This window comes from Pelophylax lessonae, assembly GCF_965119305.1.
Source record: "Pelophylax lessonae genome assembly, chromosome: 4".
Taxonomy (NCBI): Eukaryota; Metazoa; Chordata; class Amphibia; order Anura; family Ranidae; genus Pelophylax; species Pelophylax lessonae.
Genome location: NC_138771.1, coordinates 12,532,532 through 12,553,573, shown reverse-complemented (window position 1 = coordinate 12,553,573; position 21,042 = coordinate 12,532,532).

Below are 21,042 nucleotides of genomic sequence, written 5' to 3'. Positions count from 1 at the left end.
CCCAAATTGTTTTCACCCTCTTACCTTGTTCACTGGGTTCTCCACAAAAACATACTCACCTGCCCAACGAATCCAGCATTGTCTGGTGTCAGCTGATGCGTTAGCACTCCAGATCCTGCACCGCCATCTTTTCATGTGACATCATCAGGGGGGGGGTGGCTGTCTCTTCCTGGTTCTTTAAGCCGGGCCCCTGATGAAGTGGTGCATGCATAGTGTGGTGCAGATAGCCCTGTGCATACGTATGTAGCCAAGCTGGGACTACTACATATGCATATTTGTCATAAATACCTATATTCAAGTTATCGTTATGATGTAACCAGAGTGTTCCTTTTAGGTTCTTTACAAGAAGGATCGGCTTTCCCTGGAAATGGACGAATTGGATTGTGGGGGATGTAGTTTGGAACGGAAGGCAGACTGTTGCATGGATGGCAGGAGGGACTATACTCCCAGGGAGCCACGGGAGACCGAAGTATCATGGGGGAGCCAATATACCTCTCTGTGGGCCGAGCGCATGCTCTCTTGCTTCCGGAACTCGTGGAGGACAGATCGGTCAGAGAGGTGCCAGAGGACACTGTTGGTGACGGAGGCCAGAGAGTGTGCGGCCTAGAGAGAGCGGAGCCTGTCCTCAGCAGTGCGGATGCTGGTAGTCACTGGGCAGGGATAGATCCAGTGGACTTGCGAAGTATCCAAATGAATGGGAGGCTTACCAGAAACCAAAAAATACGTGCCAAATGGAAACACAGATCCTGACGCTTTCAAAAGGACACTCCAAGATGATCTCGTGGTCCAGAACGATCCCCCTCAATGATGTTTATATGCGGGAAAAAATGAAAACGCCATAGCGTAAAACAAAAAAAAACAGTAATGGGGTAGTAGTAAGTGATAATAGCACTATCTCAAGATATGAGTCACCACAGTGCCAAAAAAAAAAAAAAATTGAGTGAAACAATAAAACCTCCACCAACAAATCCAGCAGGTACTCCTTACCAGAAGTGAAGATTGAAATGCATATATAAGTTGTAATATAGGTGAATCCCACCACCAACAGGACTGCAGCTTACCGGGACAGTACTAGGATGGAGGACCCTTATGGCTGCGGTGGCTCAGGAGACTGGTCAGCAGGCGATGTGGTGAGTGAGGGGAGATCATCCGGTGTGCGGTGTCCGGACTCCGCCTGAGAGAACGCATCCTGAGCCACCGCAGCCATAAGGGTCCTCCATCCCAGTACTTGATACCTTCTGCCCATCACCTAATAACATCCGGTAAGGTCACTCCACAGTGTTAGTCCCTTGAACTTCATCATGATTTCTGGGGTTTATTGGATTGACGCTGCAATATTGGTTATTACTGAACCCTATTTGTTATCAATAAGTTTCATTGGTTTACCTTTTTGCTTCAGTAAACAATAAGAATTGTATCTCTATTGTGTCAGTGTATTTTTGAAGATTACCACTGGAATGTCTGAACCTACAGTGCCCAGCAGGTTGGATACTTCTCAGGGTCAGGTGAGTGCAGAGGAACTTCCACTAACCAAGAGCCCTCTAGGGGGTCGTGCTATATTTGGGGGCTCGTCCGGGATCCTCTTTGCAACTCCAGCCCTGAGTACACCCCCCCCTACGAGCCAATTCCAGGAAGGGCAATGAACTTCACCATTGCCAGAGCCTGGGGACGGTCCCAAGGGGCCCAATTGGAGCGGAGCACAGTCCTGGAGGTCACTAGGAGTGAGTGCACAGAAAAGGAGATTCGGAGGTGGGTGAAAGCCCTGGCACCAGATCAGAGGGCTTATTTATTGGATGTCCGGACAGACAACGAGCTAGACGCTGTACAAGTGCTGCTAGAATGGTGAGAAGACATACCTGAATTATTTCAAGTAGAAGAGGTGACATTGGACGAGGGGATTCAGGCCCGAGTGTTCTCTCAATTGGAGAAGAAGGAGAAGTCAGAAGAAGGGTCACCACCCTCGCCGGCCAGTCCCGGTCCTGCGAACGTGGGTGCCAATGGACTCGGAGCTCCCCCTGCCTCTTTCTATGCATATATGAGCCGTTAGGTTGACAGTCTGGTCATGAATGGTTCTAATGGTGCTGGGCAGAGCTACAGGCGGTGGCAGTTCTTCTCTGGCCAACTCCCACTGGAAAAGCCAGGCCCCTTAGGCTGTGGAAGAGTGGAGTGTCTCAGAAGCGGTGAAGAGACCGCGGCTCAGTGAGAGTTTGAGGAGCCCAGCTGCTGAAGTGATTAGAAACCTGAGGATGGGCAACTAAAGTTGTACGGCTAAAGACTATATAGATGCCTTGTTTGCCGTCTTTGGACGAGTGGAAAAAACTACGAATCTGTTGTATAAGTTTAATCATACTCATCAGCAACGGGGAGAGAGATTATACGACTATGTTTTCCGTGTGGACAAGATATTGCACCGGATTATGTTTAAAAAGGGCATAGACCCTAAAGATGCTAATCGAGTGTGGCTGGACAGGGTGCTGCAAGGTGCTCGGCCTAATCAACCTATCGTACTGAAAGCGGTTATTAAAGGGAGTCTGAACCACCCCCGCCTATCCTGAGTTGATGAGGGTGGTGAGAGAAGAAGAGGCCTTGTTGGAGGAAAAGATCCAAGGTTTCAGAGAGCTGTTGAGCAGTGAAGGGCGGAACGAGAGAGGGCCTCTGCCCATTTAGCTTGAGTGGAGAACAGCCTCTCAGATGAAGAAAGTGAAGTGGATATCGACTTAGTTCCTTGCGAAAGTTCTGGAGAAAAGAAGAAGCCTGAAGAGAATACAAATTCCACTGAATTAATGATCAAGGTGGCACAGGTCCAAACTCAGATGTGCCAGACTCTGATGCAGGTAATGGAAGCTCAGGGAAGAGTTCAAGAAATGAAGAAGAATTTTAAGGGGTTGAATCTTCCACCCTTCCGAGATAGAGGGTGTTTTGAGTTTGGAGAAGTTGGACATTTTTGGGCCAAATGCCCCAAGCGGGGACTTAGTCCTGAAGTGTTGGAGGAGCTGTTGAAAGCTTTACAGAAATTCTTCTTTGCAATGAAGGCGGAAAACTTCAGGGGACCTCAGTGAAGGAGCCAATTGAGTGTCCAGAGATTAAACAGAGCTCCAGCACTAGTAAAACTGGTAAAAAATGGCACGGGATGGGGTCTTCTGCCCGGTCCTCCCCCACTACACTTAGTTTACAAGGGGGGCCTGCCTGGGTTGGGTGAAAAGACACAGGGAGTCAGTGCATCTTCTTCATCAGGGAAGAAGAAGAGGACCCGCTCTCCCATCATGAAATCAGTAGAAGTACAGACTGCTGAGTTCCCTGGGAAGGACACATCCGGATGGGAAATGAGAACGGGTTCTCCCTTCAGTTCCAACAAAGTGACGCCTGTAATGGATACGCGCAGAAGACCAGAGAGGCCGGCGCCAACCGCACAGGGAGAATTATTTCCAGCAGCAGAGGGAAGGATACCTATGAAGTTGGTGGAGCCCTCCCCGGTGGTCTCGCTACAAGTGGAGGGAATTTATACTAAGGCTTGTTAGACACTGGGGCTCAAGTGATGCTGTTGTACAGAGACTTCTATGACAAGTACCTGAAACATATTCCACTATGCAAGTTAAAGGAGTTGGAAATTTGGGGGCTTGGACCCCAGCAGTTTCCTTATGATGGGTATATATATATATATATATACCCATAAAAAGTGCTTTCAACCCATCAACAGATGAGAAGATGGAGATCTTCGATGCTCTAGCGGTGGTGCGCCCTCGACCCCCTGGAGCGAAACAGAACTCTTTGATCATTGGGACCAATACAGACCTGGTGAAGAGAATGCTTACCCCCTTGGCTTTAATGGGTTCTCCAGTTGAAGAAGTACACCCCCCAATTAAGGAAAGCTTTTCAGCGGGTGATACAAGAGCAGAAGGCCCCAGCTGAAGGAGTGGGGAAGTTGTGGCGACTGGACACTCGGGAGCTGGTGTTGCAGCCAGGTGAAATGCCGTGTATGAAAGCTACAGTCAAGCTGTCCTGAGATCAGCCGGGACCCTTTGTGATGCTGGAAGGCAATCCACTGGGAGAAAACACTGGGCTGGAACTGGTCCCAGAAATAGTCCCCACAAAGGCCTTGTGAAGAACTGGAGGGAGAGTTCCTGTCAGCACTCGGAACACCACTGGGCAGCCGGTCAGTCTGAAACCTTGCATGGTGTTGGGGCAGGTGAATGTTGCCACTCCAGTGACCTTGAAGGATTTGGTCCAGAAGGAAGAGGGGAGTGAACAGAAAGATGACCCCAAGATTTGATGCCTTGATGCCCTGCTGTCCCATTCAAGTGGGGGAGCTGGTAAACGCTCAGTTGACCAGGTGGAAAAAACTTTTCTCGAAGAACAATTTCGATGTAGGATGTGCAAAGAGCATGATTTCAAAGCCACATCTCAGTGCGACTTTGAAGACATCTGTGCAGTTTCATGCAGAGATGTTGATTCAAGTGGCTCCCGAAATTGCCAAAAGTAGTGCCATGTACTCCTTTTTCAAATCGGTGCGGCACAGCAAAGTCGATTTGAACAGTGCGATTGCCAGCAATAGTGACTTGTCATGTGATTGGACCGGTTTCTCCAATGTGAATGGAGGCAAAGGGTTTCCACAATAGGTAAAGTGCAGGCGTGGCACAGAAGAGCAAATAGAAAAATAGAAAAATGTAATTATGTACTTACTGTGCTGAGAGATTGCAGAGTGCTGACCGGCAATAAAGGGACCAGTCTATCCAATCGCTCCATTAATGAAGAGGTCCACAGTGTTGGAGACCTGAATACAAAGATAGAGTTCAACAACCACTGTAGAACAACCAGCACAATCTAGAAATGCCATCCCCGCAATCTGCTGTAGGGACTCGTTTCAAATGTAGAGCTTTTAAAGGACACCGCCACTCACTTTTCTACCTTTTAAAGACTTTCCTCGTCCATTTTTATTAAAAGAAATTTCATCAGGCACAAAATATCAGAGTTTCCCTCACAGGGGTTTTCAGCAGTTCAACTTCACCAAAAACAAAGGATCATTCCACCCTTCTGGCTTGAACTTCCAGCACTGCTGCTCTGACCTTAAGCTCCAGGCCCTTGTCTATCTCATACAGACTGATAGCTCACCAACTGGGTGCATATAGATAGCAGCCTTCTGCTGCACTGATTCTCATGTGGAGCCCTCCTGACTCCAAAGTGAAGCCCTCCTGATTCCCACATGAAGCCCTCCTGACTCTCACATGGAGCCCTCCTGTCTGCCGGGGTGGAGCCCAGAACCATGGTCAGGTCACCAGGGCCGTCTTTAACTCAGGGCAAAAAGGGCAGCTGCCCAGGGCCCATTCATTGTTGTAAGGCCCAAAGCAACTGTCCCTTGAGCCCACGCTGATAAGTAAAGTGGATTCGTTTTCTCCTCCTTTCTGCTCAGCTCAGGATGGGTTAAGTCACGTCCCCGCAGTGTCTCCTCTACTAGCCCCTCTCCTCCCCCTTAGCTCAGTCTGAGTGGACTGAGTCTCTTCCCCCGCGATGTGCTGCTTTCTAACTCTCCCATCCCTCCTCTGCGGGCGGCTGCTGGGTGACTTCATTCTGCACAGTGAGTAGACTATCTCCCACAGAGACAACGTGTCCTGCACTGAGCCAGGCTCCCCCTCCCACCACCTCTGAAGGGAGTTTCAGCTGCTGCAAAACTTCTTAGATGGGGGAGGGAAGGGCTGCTGGGCAGGGGCGTTGCTAGGTGGGAAAAAGACCAGGGGCTTCAGCCCGAAGGTAAATTTGATAACCCCTCCCACATTTTAAAGGAAGTCCCGCCCAAGCTCCTCCCACATTTAAAAAAGTACCGCCCAAGCTCCACCCAATGCCCCCCTCAGTCAAGGGTCAGTCAAGGGGTAGTATGGAGAGGAGTACAGAGGGTCAGACATGGAGAGGAGAGGGTCAGACATGGAGAAGAGAGGAGAGGGTCAGACATGGAGAGGAGAGGAGAAGAGTAGAGAGGAGAAGAGAAGAGAGGAGAGGGTCAGACATGGAGAGGAGAAGAGGAGAGGGTCAGACATGGAGAAGAGATGAGAAGAGAGGGTCAGACATGGAGAGGAGAAGAGAGGAGAGGGTCAGACATGGAGAGAAGAGGAGAAGAGAAGAGAGGAGAAGAGAAGAGAGGAGAGGGTCAGACATGGAGAGGAGAAGAGAGGAGAGGGTCAGACATGGAGAGGAGAAGAGAGGAGAGGGTCAGACATGGAGAGAAGAGGAGAAGAGAAGAGAGGAGAAGAGAAGAGAGGAGAGGGTCAGACATGGAGAGGAGAAGAGGAGAGGGTCAGACATGGAGAAGAGATGAGAAGAGAGGGTCAGACATGGAGAGGAGAAGAGAGGAGAGGGTCAGACATGGAGAAGAGAGGAGAGGGTCAGACATGGAGAGAAGAGGAGAAGAGAGAAGAGGAGAGGAGAAGAGAGGAGAAGAGAGGAGAGGAGAAGAGAGGAGAGGGTCAGACATGGAGAAGAGAAGAGAGGAGAGGAGAAGAGAGGAGAGGGTCAGACATGGAGAAGAGAGGAGAGGGTCAGACATGGAGAGAAGAGGAGAAGGAAGGAGAGGAGAAGAGAGAAGAGAGGAGAAGAGAAGAGAGGAGAGGGTCAGATATGGAGAGGAGAAGAGGAGAGGGTCAGACATGGAGAAGAGAGGAGAAGAGAGGGTCAGACATGGAGAGGAGAAGAGAGGAGAGGGTCAGACATGGAGAAGAGAGGAGAGGGTCAGACATGGAGAGAAGAAGAGAGGAGAGGGTCAGACACGAAGAGGAGAAGAGAGGAGAGGGTCAGACATGGAGAGGAGAAGAGAGGAGAGGGTCAGACATGGAGAGGAGAAGAGAGGAGAGGGTCAGACATGGAGAGGAGAAGAGAGGAGAGGAGAAGAGAGGAGAGGGTCAGACATGGAGAGGAGAGGAGAGGAGAGGAGAAGAGAGGAGAGGAGAGGAGAGGAGAAGAGAGGAGAGGGTCAGACATGGAGAGGAGAAGAGAGGAGAGGGTCAGACATGGAGAGGAGAAGAGAGGAGAGGGTCAGACATGGAGAGGAGAAGAGAGGAGAGGAGAAGAGAAGAGAGGAGAAGAGAGGGTCAGACATGGAGAGGAGAAGAGAGGAAAGGGTCAGACATGGAGAGGAGAAGAGAAGAGAGGAGAAGAGAGGGTCAGACATGGAGAGGAGAGGGTCAGACATGGAGAGGAGAAGAGAGGAGAAGAGAGGGTCAGACATGGAGAGGAGAGGGTCAGACATGGAGAGGAGAAGAGAGGAGAAGAGAGGGTCAGACATGGAGAGGAGAAGAGAGGAGAGGAGAAGAGAAGAGAGGGTCAGACATGGAGAGGAGAAGAGAGGAAAGGGTCAGACATGGAGAAGAGAAGAGAGGGTCAGACATGGAGAGGAGAAGAGAGGAGAGGAGAAGAGAGGGTCAGACATGGAGAGGAGAGGAGAAGAGAGGAGAGGGTCACACATGGAGAGGAGAGGGTCAGACGAGGAGAGGAAAGGAGAGGGTCAGACATGGAGAGGAGACAGAGATACCCCCCCCTCATATACAGACAGACATCCCCCCCCATCATTTATATCTCAGGGAAGCCACATGGGTTGTAACCAGTTCCTGTTATTCTCTGTACCATGTGACCAAACAGTCACATCATTTGCTGACATCACCAGGGTCCTTCTGCTGGGCAGGAACTACCTGCTACCTTTGTCTATAAGGTAATTGGAACAAGGGGGCGGAGCCAGGGCCGGCGCAAGGATTTTTGTCTACACAGGCGAAGGTGCATTTTGGTGCCCCCCCTTAACTTTTGAACATCATAATGAGGGACACTTGAGGGAGGAAGTGACCCGCAGTGCATGTAGCTTAAGGGGCATGGGTTAACAAAAGCCGGGCTTCCTTGCACCTATAAAATATGCTTTCACTGCTATGCCACAAGCAAGAGTCTCATTAATACATAAAAACCCCAGCACAATCATCACAAAAAAGAAAAAGAATGAAAAGCTTCCATTGCATATGTTTTTGAATACAATGAAAATATATAAAAAGCTAAAACTTTATTTAGACCTTCTTTAAAATAGTCAGGGACTGCATAACAACCAGTAACTATTGAGACAATGAACACTTTGGTGAGAAGTATATCATGTACAGTATTGTGTATATAGTGCAGGGGTCAGCGATGTGCAATGCACAGGCTGCAATCAGTGTCAGGTTTAGGATACATAATGCCGACTACAGGGTGTGTAACACAAAATTCTGAAGTCAGTGCCGAGTTTAGGAGTACATGACACACAGAGAGCACGGCCCAGGAGAGCATATTGCACAGAATGCAGGGGACAGGAGTGCAGTGCACAGAATACAGGCGACAGGAGTGTAGTGCACAGAATACGGGGCACAGGAGTGTAAAGCACAGAATGCGGGGGACAGGAGTGCAGTGCACAGAATGCGGGGAACAGGAGTGCAGTGCACAGAATGTGGGGGATAGTAGTGCAGTGCACAGACTGCGGGGAACAGGAGTGCAGTGCACAGAATGTGGGGGATAGTAGTGCAGTGCACAGACTGCGGGGAACAGGAGTGCAGTGTACAGAATGAGGGGGATAGTAGTGCAGTGCACAGAATGCGGGGAACAGGGGTGAAGTGCACAGAATGCGGGGGACAGGAGTGCAATGTACAGAATGCGGGGGACAGGAGTGCAATGCACAGAATGCGGGGAACAGGGGTGAAGTGCACAGAATGCGGGGGACAGGAGTGCAATGTACAGAATGCGGGGGACAGGAGTGCAATGTACAGAATGCGGGGGACAGGAGTGCAATGTACAGAATGCGGGGGACAGGGGTGAAGTGCCCTGAATGTGGGGAACAGGGGTGAAGTGCACAGAATGCGGGGGACAGGAGTGCAATGTACAGAATGCGGGGGACAGGAGTGCAATGTACAGAATGCGGGGGACAGGGGTGAAGTGCCCTGAATGTGGGGAACAGGGGTGAAGTGCACAGAATGCGGGGGACAGGAGTGCAATGTACAGAATGCGGGGGACAGGGGTGAAGTGCCCTGAATGTGGGGAACAGGGGTGAAGTGCACAGAATGCGGGGGACAGGAGTGCAATGTACAGAATGCGGGGGACAGGAGTGCAATGTACAGAATGCGGGGGACAGGAGTGCAATGTACAGAATGCGGGGGACAGGGGTGAAGTGCCCTGAATGTGGGGAACAGGGGTGAAGTGCACAGAATGCGGGGGACAGGAGTGCAATGTACAGAATGCGGGGGACAGGGGTGAAGTGCCCTGAATGTGGGGAACAGGGGTGAAGTGCACAGAATGCGGGGGACAGGAGTGCAATGTACACAGGAGTGCAATGTACAGAATGCGGGGGACAGGGGTGAAGTGCCCTGAATGTGGGGAACAGGGGTGAAGTGCACAGAATGCGGGGGACAGGAGTGCAATGTACAGAATGCGGGGGACAGGAGTGCAATGTACAGAATGCAGGGAACAGGAGTACAATGCACGTAATGCGGTGGACAGGAGTGTGTAATGCACAGTGTAGCGGTAAGGAGGTTACAAAATCACCCCCCAACTTCACCCTTTCAGGAAAATCCCCACTCCCTTCCCTCCAGAAAAAAAAAAAATGATCCAGCGATCCAGCACTAATTTGTACTTCCTCCCCCCACCACAAATCATATCTTCCCCCTCCCTGAACAAAACCTCCACCCAACACAAATCTTGTTTACCCTTCCTCAGGACAAGTCCTCCTCCAACCTCCCCAAATACCCAGTCCCAGCACAATCCCCCCTTCTTCCCCATCCTAGCACCTATCCCCACACCCCTCAATTCCCCCTCTCAGCACAAATCCTCCTTCCCCCTAATAACCTTCGCAGAATGAATTCTCTTCTACCCTCCTCCCAACACAGCCCCCTATTCCAGTTCAAATGCTCCCCCACCCAGTTCCTTTCTCTCCAAATTCACCAGGACAAATCCCCCCCATCCCCCTTACCAGCACAAATCTCCACGGATTTCTTTTCCCAGCAACCCCCCACCCCAATCCCTTTTCGAGCACAAATTCTCCTCCCACTGTAAACCTTTTCCCTATTTTTAGCACAAATTATTCCCCCCCAAATTCCCCTCCCAACACAAATCCCCTCTCAGCACAAATCCTCTTTCCCCCCTAAATCCCCCACACCAGCACAAGTCCGCTGCCCAGTTCTGTCAAAACTCCTTCCTCCCAAATCCCCCTTCCCAGTACAACCACCCCCCCCCCCAACACAAATCCTCCCCCCTTCTAATCAATCAACAATACTTCCCAACTGTCCTGCTTTTTGTGTGACCTTCCTAAGAACAAAAGCCCGCAAATCCTTAACCAAGGGACAATTCAAAGCAACACGCAGTGCAGGAAAGCCGTGGTCTGTGTGCATTTCCTGCACCACATTCAAAACGCACTGCAGTTGCAATTTGCTGTGGGTGTGAATGTCAATTCAATGACATCCCAAACTCAGGTTGCAAATTGAATGTGCTTTCCTGCCCCGGATTGTATGGTACAGATGTACCATGTAAACCTGTCCCTGTGCGTTTTACAACTTTTGGTGGCCCAGCACAATTTTAGCCCATTCAAACGCACAGTGTGTTCCTGTGTGATTCCTGGCGTAAACTGGCCCTGAGTCCTGAAGCCCAATGCTGAGAAAACTTCCACCACCTGGCTACACTAATGTGTCTGGCAGCGGGGCACTAGTATGGGCACCTGGGGCGATTCTCCACATCTCTTTGGGGTACCCAGGGTTCCACATGCCATGTGTATCCTATGTATAGCAGCAGCCAGCATCTCTTTGATTTGGGAGGGGGGGCTACCAAGCAGATAATGTATGTCCTATGTTCCACTCATAGCACAAGTCCTTTCTCCTCACAAAACACTCCCTGGGACATACAGTAGCTTCTCAGATTCCTCCCCACCAAATTACTGCAAGTATTTATTTCCAGCTGGTCTCCCCTTCCCTGTGTCTCCCCCCACCCCCTGCCAAGTGTTATCTATAGGAAATTCATCACAGTGACAGACCTGAGATCAGCGTGGGACATGTACAGTGATATCTCTCCTCCTCGGGTCGGCTCCTCCTCTCTGTGTGCGGTAATACATCAGAGCCGAGGGAGGAGGGGTAGGATGAGGAGGAGGCTGCAGCTCACAGTGTGAAGGGCGCCTAGCAGAGTGAGATGCTGGGTGCCAATGCAGAGTGGAGATCGCACCAAACATTTCCGCACAAGCTGCAGGGCAGGTGACACTGGTGCGGTCCTGCAAGTGACTGGAGCAAAGTATCTGATCTTGTTCTGACACTTGGCTCTGCTCCGGAATCCAGCCTAATGCAGGAGGTATGGAAATGTACCGCCCTCACCACCCTGCCTTACGGTGAAGCCGGCCCTGGGCGGAGCCCCACGTATTGGCCCCGCCCACCCCGACATCAAGTCTTAATTTTGACAGCTCCACTCTTTCTCTGTGGCCGCCCCACCAATCACTGCATTGGATGTTATGCTGGGGTATTTAGCCCCGACCAACCCCACGCCTTGGGAGTGATTCGGGGCTAATCATTTTACAAAGGAATATGAGACACGGGGCTTTTTGGGGGCCAACTCGGGGCTATAGCCCCTGTCAGCCCCCCCCTGCCGACGCCACTGCTGCTGGGTGTTGTAGTGGAGGGCAGTGATTGGCTACTGCTGCAGAAATTCTTGGAGTTCTTGGCACCCTCAGCAACAACCCCCCTCCCTGCCTCTCCACCCTAACAATAACCCCCCTTCCTGCCTCTCCACCCCCAATAATAACCCCCCTCCCTGCCTCTCCACCCCCAATAATAACCCCCCTCCCTGCCTCTCCACCCCCAATAATAACCCCTCTCCTTGCGCTTCCCTTCCTAAGAATAACCCCCTCCCTGCCTCTCTACCCCCCAACAATAACCTCTTCCCTGACTCTCCACCCCCAACAATAACCCCTCTCACTGCCTACTCCCCCTAACAATAATTCCCTCCCTGCCTCTCCACCCCCAACAATAACCCCCCTCACTGCCTCTCCACCCCCAACAATAACCCCCTCCCTGCCTCTCCACCCCCAACAATAACCCCTCTCTCTGCCTCTCCCACCCCAACAATAACCCCCTCCCTGCCTCTCAATCCCCAACAATAACCCCCTTCCCTGCCTCTCCACCCTCAAAATATCCCCCTGCATCCCCCCCTTACAATAATCCCTCTCCCTGCCCCCCCCCAAACAATAACCCCCTCCCTGCCTCTCCACCCCCAACAATAACCCCTTTCTCTGCTTCTCCCCCCCTAACAATAACCCTCTCCCTGCCTCTCCACCCCCAACAATAACCTCTCTCACTGCCTACTCCCCCCAACAATAACCCCCCTCCCTGCCTCTCCACCCCCAAAATAACCCCACCACTGCCTCCCCCCCCCAACAATAACCTCTCTCCCTGCCTCCCCCCCCCCAACAATAACCCCCTCCCTGCCTCTCCACCCCAGCAATAACCCCTCTCCCTGCCTCTCCCACCCTAACAATAACCCCCTCCCTGCCTCTCCATCCCCAACAATAACCCCCTCCCTGCCTTTCCACCCCAACAATAACCCCCTCCTTGCCTCTCCCCCCCCCCCCTAACAATAACCCATCTCCCTGCCTCACCCCCCCCCCCCGTACAACAACCCCCTCCCTGCCTCTTCACCCCCAACAATAACCCCTCTCCCTTCCTCTCCCCCCCCCCGCAACAATAACCCCCTCCCTGCCTCTCCCATCCTAACAATAACCCACTCGCTGCCTCTCCCATCCTAACAAAAACCCCCTCCCTGCCTCTCCACCCATAACAAAACCCCCTCCCTGCCTCTCCACACCCAACAATAACCCCCTCTCTGCCTCTCCCCCCCCCCCAACAATAACCCCTCTCCCTGCCTCTCTACCACCAACCAGGGCTTCTGTTAGAAATCACAGGGCCAAGTACAGCCTACCTGGCAGGGCCCTCCGAATATGTCAAGACAATATTTTCACTAAAACTACACTAAAATCATTATTAGTGGACACAAACATAACAGAGAATCCGTGTGAATTATCCCTTTTTATTTGTTCTTTACATTTAAAAAAAATAAATTATAATTTTTTTTCAAAAAAATGTTAACAATTTTTTAAATTATGTACTACAATGTTTAATTATTCATTTCTTTTACAATTTTGTTATTTTTTTACAGGAAAGCCTTCAGCGATGCGGGAGGAAATGGCACAGTGAAAGGGGGGGCACACGGGGAGGGTGATCAGAAGCAGGCAGAACAGGGAGGGGGGATCGGTGTCGGAGAAGCAATTACAGGAATGATGCCCTGTGTCTGTCTCTCTCCCTGCAGCAGCTGAAAGCTGGCAGGAGGGAGAGAAACTGTCTTTCAGCTGCTGTAGAGAGCCGCACAGGGCTTCCTTCTGTAATTGCCCCTCCACTTGACCGCATCAATTTTCCCCATGCTGTTGGGGCTGGGCCCCCTACAGGAGTACTGGTGGCACCCCCCCCCCCCCCATATCAGCGGCCCTGTCACTGTACTAATGACACTGGCTGAGAAGGGGGTTAACATCAGGGGCAATCAAGAGGTTAAATGTGCACCTAACAATGTGTAATATGTGGTGCTTATACAGAAAGATCGCCTGTCAGTATTCAGAACTCTGTGTCGTTTACAACACAGAGCTCTCTTCCGTGATTGACGGAGCTGATCAGCAGGTCCCGACTATCAATCGTTGGCAGGGACTGGCTTGTTGGCTTGTGCTGTAACAAATCACAGCACAGCCAGCAGGGCCGCTGATAGGGGGGGACCACCGTTCCTCCTGTAGGGGGCCCCGGCACACAGGGGGCCCCCAACAGCAGCTGAAAGCCATTTTCTCCCCCTTCTGCCAGTTTTCAGCTTCTGCAGGAAGAGACACAGACACAGGGCATCATCCCTTTAATCTTCTCCATCAGTGACCCCCTCCCTGTTCTGCCTGCTTCTAATTCCCCCCCTGTGTGTCCCCCTTTCACTGTGCCAATCCCCCTCCCACAGCACTGCAGGCTTCCCTGTCCTGTAAAAAAATAACAAATTGTAAAAAAAAAAAAAAATCTTTAAATATTGTAATAAATAATTCTAAAAAAGTGTAAAATAAAATAATTGTAAACATTTAAAAAAAAAATTATTATTTTTTTAAATGTAAAAAACAAATAAAAAGGGCCAATTCACACGGGTTCTCTGTTATGTTTTTTAGTGAAAATAATGTCTTGATATATTCGGGGGGGGGGGGGGGGGGCCTGCCAGGTAGGCTGTACGAGGCCCTGTGATTTCTAACAGCAGCCCTGACAGGAAGGGCAGCTTACCTGGAAGCTCTAATCCCCTACAACAGCCCTCAAATTTTCCACTCGCCTGCTCGCATTTTGCGAGTGGAAAATGATTGCGGGCGAGGGCGAGAGAGGAGAGGAAGAGGAAAGGCGGCCGGATAATCAGAGCGGGGATAGCTGCGTTGTAACATCTTTCATTTGAATTGCCAGGGGCTCAGCTTCACACGTAGTCACGCCTCCTGGCTCAGCTCCTTTGATAGACAGAACACCGCCGGTACGTCTATCATAGGAGCTGAGCCAGGAGGCGGGACTACGTGTGAAGCTGATCGCCCGGCAATTCAAATCAGTAGTTCGATATCAGTTTTTGCAGATGACACAAAATTGGCCAGAGCAATAACTGCACAGCATGAAGCAGATATCCTACAGAATGACCTGGACAAAATTACAGAGTGGGCAACGACATGGCAAATGAGGTTTAACGTGGAGAAGTGTAAGGTTTTGCACTTGGGGACTAAAAACATAAAAGCACAATACACGTTAGGAGGGGAACCCTTGGGGGAATCAAAAATGGAGAAGGATCTGGGAGTCTTGGTTGATGATAGATTAGGCAACAGCATGCAATGTCAAGCGGCAGCTGCCAAAGCCAGCAGAATATTAGCATGCATAAAGAAAGGGATGTATTCCAGAGATAAGACTATAATCCTTCCACTTTATAAAACTCTGGTCCGACCGCATCTGGAGTATTCTGTCCAGTTCTGGTCGCCAGTCCTCAGGAGGGATGTGTTGGAGCTGGAGAGAGTCCAGAGAAGGGCAACTAAACTAATTAGGGGATTGGAGGACCTTGACTATGAAGAGCGTCTACAATCGCTCGATTTATTCTCCCTGGAGAAGAGACGTCTGAGGGGGGACATGATAGCAATTTATAAATATCTTAATGGGGATCCCAGCTTAGAAAAAAAGCTGTTCATTCGAAGGGATTGCATGAGGACTCGAGGGCATACAATGCGATTAGAGGAGAAGCGTTTTAACCTCAGGCAACGTGGGGGGTTCTTTACTGTTAGGGCTACAAGATTGTGGAATTCTCTACCACAAGAGGTGGTTTCTGCGGGTAGTATGGTGGCTTTCAAAAGACTCTTAGACTTACATCTCAAGGATCAGAACATTCAGGGGTATGTGAGATGATTACAGCCACACACACCTACACAGGTTGAACTGGATGGACTATTGTCTTTATTCAACCTTACCTACTATGTAACTATGTAACTATGTAAATGAAAGATGTTGCAACGCAGCTATCCCCTCTCTGATTATCTGGCCGCCTTTCCTCTTCCTCTCTCTTCTCCTGCACAGGTGAGGCTGCAATCCATATTTATGGTCACATGGTTGGGGGGGTCTAATATAGGATTACATGGCTCAGCATGTCTTATTTATGGTCACATGGTTGGGGGGGGGGCGTCTCCTATAGGACTACAAGGCTCAGCATTCCATATTTCTATTCACATGCCTAAGGGGGGGTCTCATATTGGACTACAAGGCACAGCAGGTCTTATTTATGGTCACATGATGGGGGGGGGGGGTGTCTCCTATAGGTTGGGCAACTGGTGGCGAGTAACCCTTAAGGCCTGGCTAGTAGCTCAGGACTTGAGATTTTGAGCCCTGACCTACAAGATACGTGATTCAGAGCACACAGCAGCCGCCCTACAGCAGTAAACGTTTGTGGGGCGGTTATAGTGACGGTGGGCTTTAACAAGCCATTCATTCTCTCAGAATTAAAAAATGACTTTGAACACACCATTCTAATACCAACCTGAAAGCTTGTGGCGCCTGCAGCAGTTGGGCAAGCAGCAGTCGGGTCTCTTGTGGGTAGCAGTAGCTGGTCACTCGTTCCACACTCTGCCTCATTATATTCTGGGATAATATCTGGTAGGTTGCCCCTCGGAGAAATGGAGTTAGGAGCCCGAGATTTACAAGTTTTTCTGTTGTGGACATTGTCCCTCCGGAATTCTGCAAAGAGAGTTGGAGGCCACAGATTACCATGATGTAAGGCTTTCAAAGAGGGGAGGACTGGGGACATTCAGCTTAAAGCGGAGTTTTCCGGCCTCGGGGGTCAATTTGAGCTAAAAATACCCCCGGGACAGTCAGGGCTGGTACATTCCATAATGAATAGCCTCTGAACTGTCCCGGGTCGCACTTACCTGTAAGAAGAAATACTTACCTTGAAAATTTCTTCTCCAGCGCTGCCATCTCAGGTGTGGGCAGCTGAAGCCGCAGCGTCCCTCTTCGTGTCCTCTTCCGTGACGTCGGAGTCCCACAATGCACTGCATCGGCCCCGCTCATCACTTCCGGTTCAGGCGCGGCATCCCTGCACAGCTTCTAGGCATGCACAGAAGATGTTTAGCAGTGAATGCCGCGCCTGAACCGGAAGTGACGAGCGGGGCCGGTGCAGGCGCATTGATTCCTGGGAGCGATGGCGTTCAGCTCCCAGGAATCATCGCAAACCGGAAGTGACGGCGCCGGGCCGCGGTCGCAGAAGGAGGAAGTGGAAGGAAGGTGAGTATATTTTCTTCTATAATAAGGTAAGTAACCACAAAAAAAAAAATCGGCACTATCCAGGTTCCCCTTAGCAAGCGGATGGCCCAAAATCGATTTTGTGGCCGGAACTCTGCTTTAAGGGGGCATAAACAACCAGTGGCCCGCTCATGGTCGGGGCATTTCCATTGTGCTAAACTGCACCAAATCAACCAAGACCAGATGGTGGAAGACGGAGAGAAAAGAAGAAGCGAGACTTGTTTGTGGAGGAGAAGGAAAGGGGAAGAAGTGGGACAAGATAGTGGAGAGGACATCATCAAGACTAAACTGTAATTGCCTTTATTGGATGAATATATATCTATATACACAGTATCTCCCAAAAGTGAGTACACCCCTCACATTTTTGTAAATATTTTATTCCATCTTTTCATGTGACAACACTGAAGAAATGACACTTTGCTACAATGTAAAGTAGTGAGTGTACAGCTTGTATAACAGTGTAAATTTGACATTAACCACTTGCCAACCGCCCGCCGCAGATATAATGCGGCAGGCTGGCTCAGCTGCATGAATCGCTGTACCTGTTAGGCAGCAGGGAAGCAGATCCACGAGGCCGCGATTGCCGGCAGGCACCCACGATCGTTCCCCGTGGAGAGAGAACGATGGTCTGCTGTTGCAAACACAGCAGACCGTTGTTTTCTCTGGAATAAACACAGAGCGCCTGTGATCCTCCTATTTAGGATCCCAGGTCTCTGTGTTGATTAAACAAGCCCATCCCCCATACAGTTAGAAAACACCCCCTAGGCTCACACTTAACCCTTTGATCGCCCCTGGCCACAAGGTCCATAAAGACATGGATGAGCGAGTTTGGGGTGGAGGAACTTGACTGGCCTGTGCAGGGTCCCGACCTCAACCTGATAGAACACCTTTGGAATGAATAAGAGCGGAAACTGCGATCCCGGCCTTCACGTGCCTGACCTCACAAATGCAGTTCTGCAAGAATGGTCAAACATTCCCATAGACACACTCCTAAAGCTTGTGGACAGCCTTCCCAGAAGAGTTGAAGCTGTTATAGCTGCAAAGGGTGGGCCAACTCAATATTGAACCCTACGGACTATGGACAATGAGGTCACTGTCCTCCAATGGCCTCCACACTCACCACATCTCATCCAATAGAGCACCTTTGGGATGTGGTGGAACGGGCGATTGGCATCATGGATGTGCAGCCGACAAATCTGCAGCAACTGCGCAATGCTATTATGTCACTATGGAGCAAAATCTCTCAGGAACATTTCCAACACCTTGTTGTATCTATGCCACCAAGAATGAAGGCAAAAGGTTGTCCAACCCGATACTAGCAAGGTGTACCTAATAAAGTGGCCGGTGAGTGTATGTCTATTCAGTAAGGCAATACAAAGCTAAAAGATGAAGCACAAGTACACTAACTTCTCTGTGATCTCTGCAGATTTAGGCTAACTGACACCAGATCACCGATGAATTCTGATTGGTTGCGTTGGGTTACAGTGGTTCTGCTTTGCTCTATTGGATAATTCAGTAAAAGTTTAAACACCCACCAGGCATTGTACCAAGGCATCAAGAAGGGCAAAGCGACGCTGCTGGGGTAACTCAGCCACGAACTGAGCCTCTGACTTCAGTGCGTTTAACAAATTCCTACAAGACGTCTGCGGAAGAAGAGACACCACAGTGGGGCTAAAAGACAAAAAAAAAAAAAAAACATTCAGTAAAAGATATCAGAAATATGAAATGGTCATTTTTTTGGTCAAGGCAGTCAATGGCTACCATGGCCACAGTTTGAAATAGACAAACAGCCTCCGCCCCCTATACGCGTTACGTCGGCATTGACTTCTACAGTAGGGGTGGAGTCTACTGTAGGAGTCAATACCGACGTAACGTGCATAGGGGGCGCAGCCTGTTCAAATGTCTGTAAAGCCCGCACAGCTGCTTGTGCCTATTTTGTGAGTATACATTGCTTTTAATAAACTGCATGGTGATTCCTAAATGACAGAGAGCACTAGATTTCTTCCTTTCTATATATATATGGATCGTTTTCCTTAAGGGATCTGAAGGATTTAAACCAGAGATCTACACCTGATTGGATATATCCCCACATAAGGAACAGCTTGATCTGAACTGCTGGTGAAACAGGGGTCAGATAGTAAGGTGAGAGGCTCATCCATTGGGGTGAAAAATTTGCTGCCAAAATTAACACTGGTGCATGCTCAAAGCTTAATACCGTAAATAATAACATATTCGATTTTTCACTCCAGGACCAGCAGTAGTATATAATGAGTTTGGAAATTGTAGAAAAAAAGCTTAAATAATGCATTACAAATTACAATTGAACTACACCCATTCGATTATAGATGACTAAAATGAGTTTTAGTTGACTAAAATGTAGGACGTTTTAGTCGACTAAAATGTACTGGAGTTTTAGTCGACTAAATACGACTAAAACTAAAACACTTGCAGAAGACTAAAATGGGACTAAAACTAAAATGACATTTTAGTCCTAAGACTAAGACTAAAACTAAATTGAAATTTGCTGCCAAAATTAACACTGCCCTCTGCTCTATTAACCACTTTACCACTAGAGGATTTTGCTGTCTTACGTCTGGGCCACTTTTTGCGATTCGGCGCTGTGCGACTTTAACTGACAATTGCGCGGTCATGCGACACCGTACCCAAACGAAATTTACGTCCTTTTTTTCCCACAAACAGAGCTTTCTTTTGGTGGTATTTGATCACCTGTGCGATTTTTACTTTTTGCGCTATAAACAAAAAAAGAGCGACAATTTTGAAAAAATAACAATATTTTTCACATTTTTTTATATGAAATTCCCCCCAAAAAAATGTAAAAATCAAATTTTTTTTAAATTTTTGGCCAATTTGTTTTCTGCTACCTATGTTTGGTAAAAAAAAATCACAATAAGCGTATTTTGATTGGTTTGCGCAAAAGTTATTGCGTTTACTAACAAAGGGAAAGATTTCTGTCATTTTTGGTGTTTTTTTTTTTAACGCGTAATGGCGGCGATCTGCGATTTTTTTTGCGGGACTGCGACATTGCGGCGGACAGATCGGACCCTTGACTGACATTTTTGACACTTTTGGGGGTACCAGTGACATTACTACAGTAATCAGTACTATAAATATGCACTGTTACTGTAAAAATTACACTAGCAGGGAAGGGGTTAATTTTATTGGAGAGGGAGGGGTTAATGTATGCCTGGTGCTTACTGACATGTGGGGGGGGGGGAGGTGACTGTGTGACACAAGGACAGATCGAGGGTTCAACTATGCTGAACCCTGCAATCTGACCCTGCCTGTCACTTAGGAGATCCGCCCGCTTGTGTTTACACAAGCAGGCGGATCTCCACACAAGATCCCCGACGATCGGGGAAGAGCAGAGCTGCTCCTCCCCTGGCCCGACTCCCGCTGTGAATGAATACAGCGGGAGCGAGCCTCCGGCGGCGCGCGCGCGCCGCAGAGAAAGGGGAGTGTCTGACGACGTAAGTCTACGTCGTCAGACGATAACGAACCACTTTGCCGCAGTAGGCTCAACGTGAGCAGACGGCAAGTGGTTAAAATGCGCTTATTGGGATTTTTTTTTACCAAAAATGTGAAGCAGAAAACAAATTGGCCTAAAATGATGAAAAAATATGATTTTTACATTTTTTTTATTGGGAATGTTATATATCAGAATGTAAAAAATATTGTTTTTTTTTTTCAGAATTGTCGCTCTTTTTTCGTTTATGGCCTGCTCATTGAGGGGGAAAAGTGGTTAAACGCAAAAGTGCTTCAAAAACTGCTCAGTATTTGGCTGCATACGCACCGGGCGCTTTAAATCGTGGGCAAAAATCGCCGTGATTCTGCCTGCAATTTCAAAACGCTCCGGAAAAATGACAAATCGCTGAACACGCATTTCAGATGCCATTGGTTTTAACGGCGCTTAAAAACCTGGCACAGTTCTGCCATGATTGCTGCGCTTCAACCGCGGCAAACCACATTGTGTGACGCTTGTCACCCAAAAGTCCCTCCTGAATTAGTTTTTTTTGGGGCGACAACTTCACTCGATTGCAACAATCACAGGCAGAACTGCACCGCATTTTCGGGTGCCACTTTACACCAAATGCGGCTTTGAAATTGCGCGACTTCACTTGAAATCGCACGACTTCACTTGAACTCGCACAATTTCAAAGCTGCATGTCAGTGCGACTTAGCT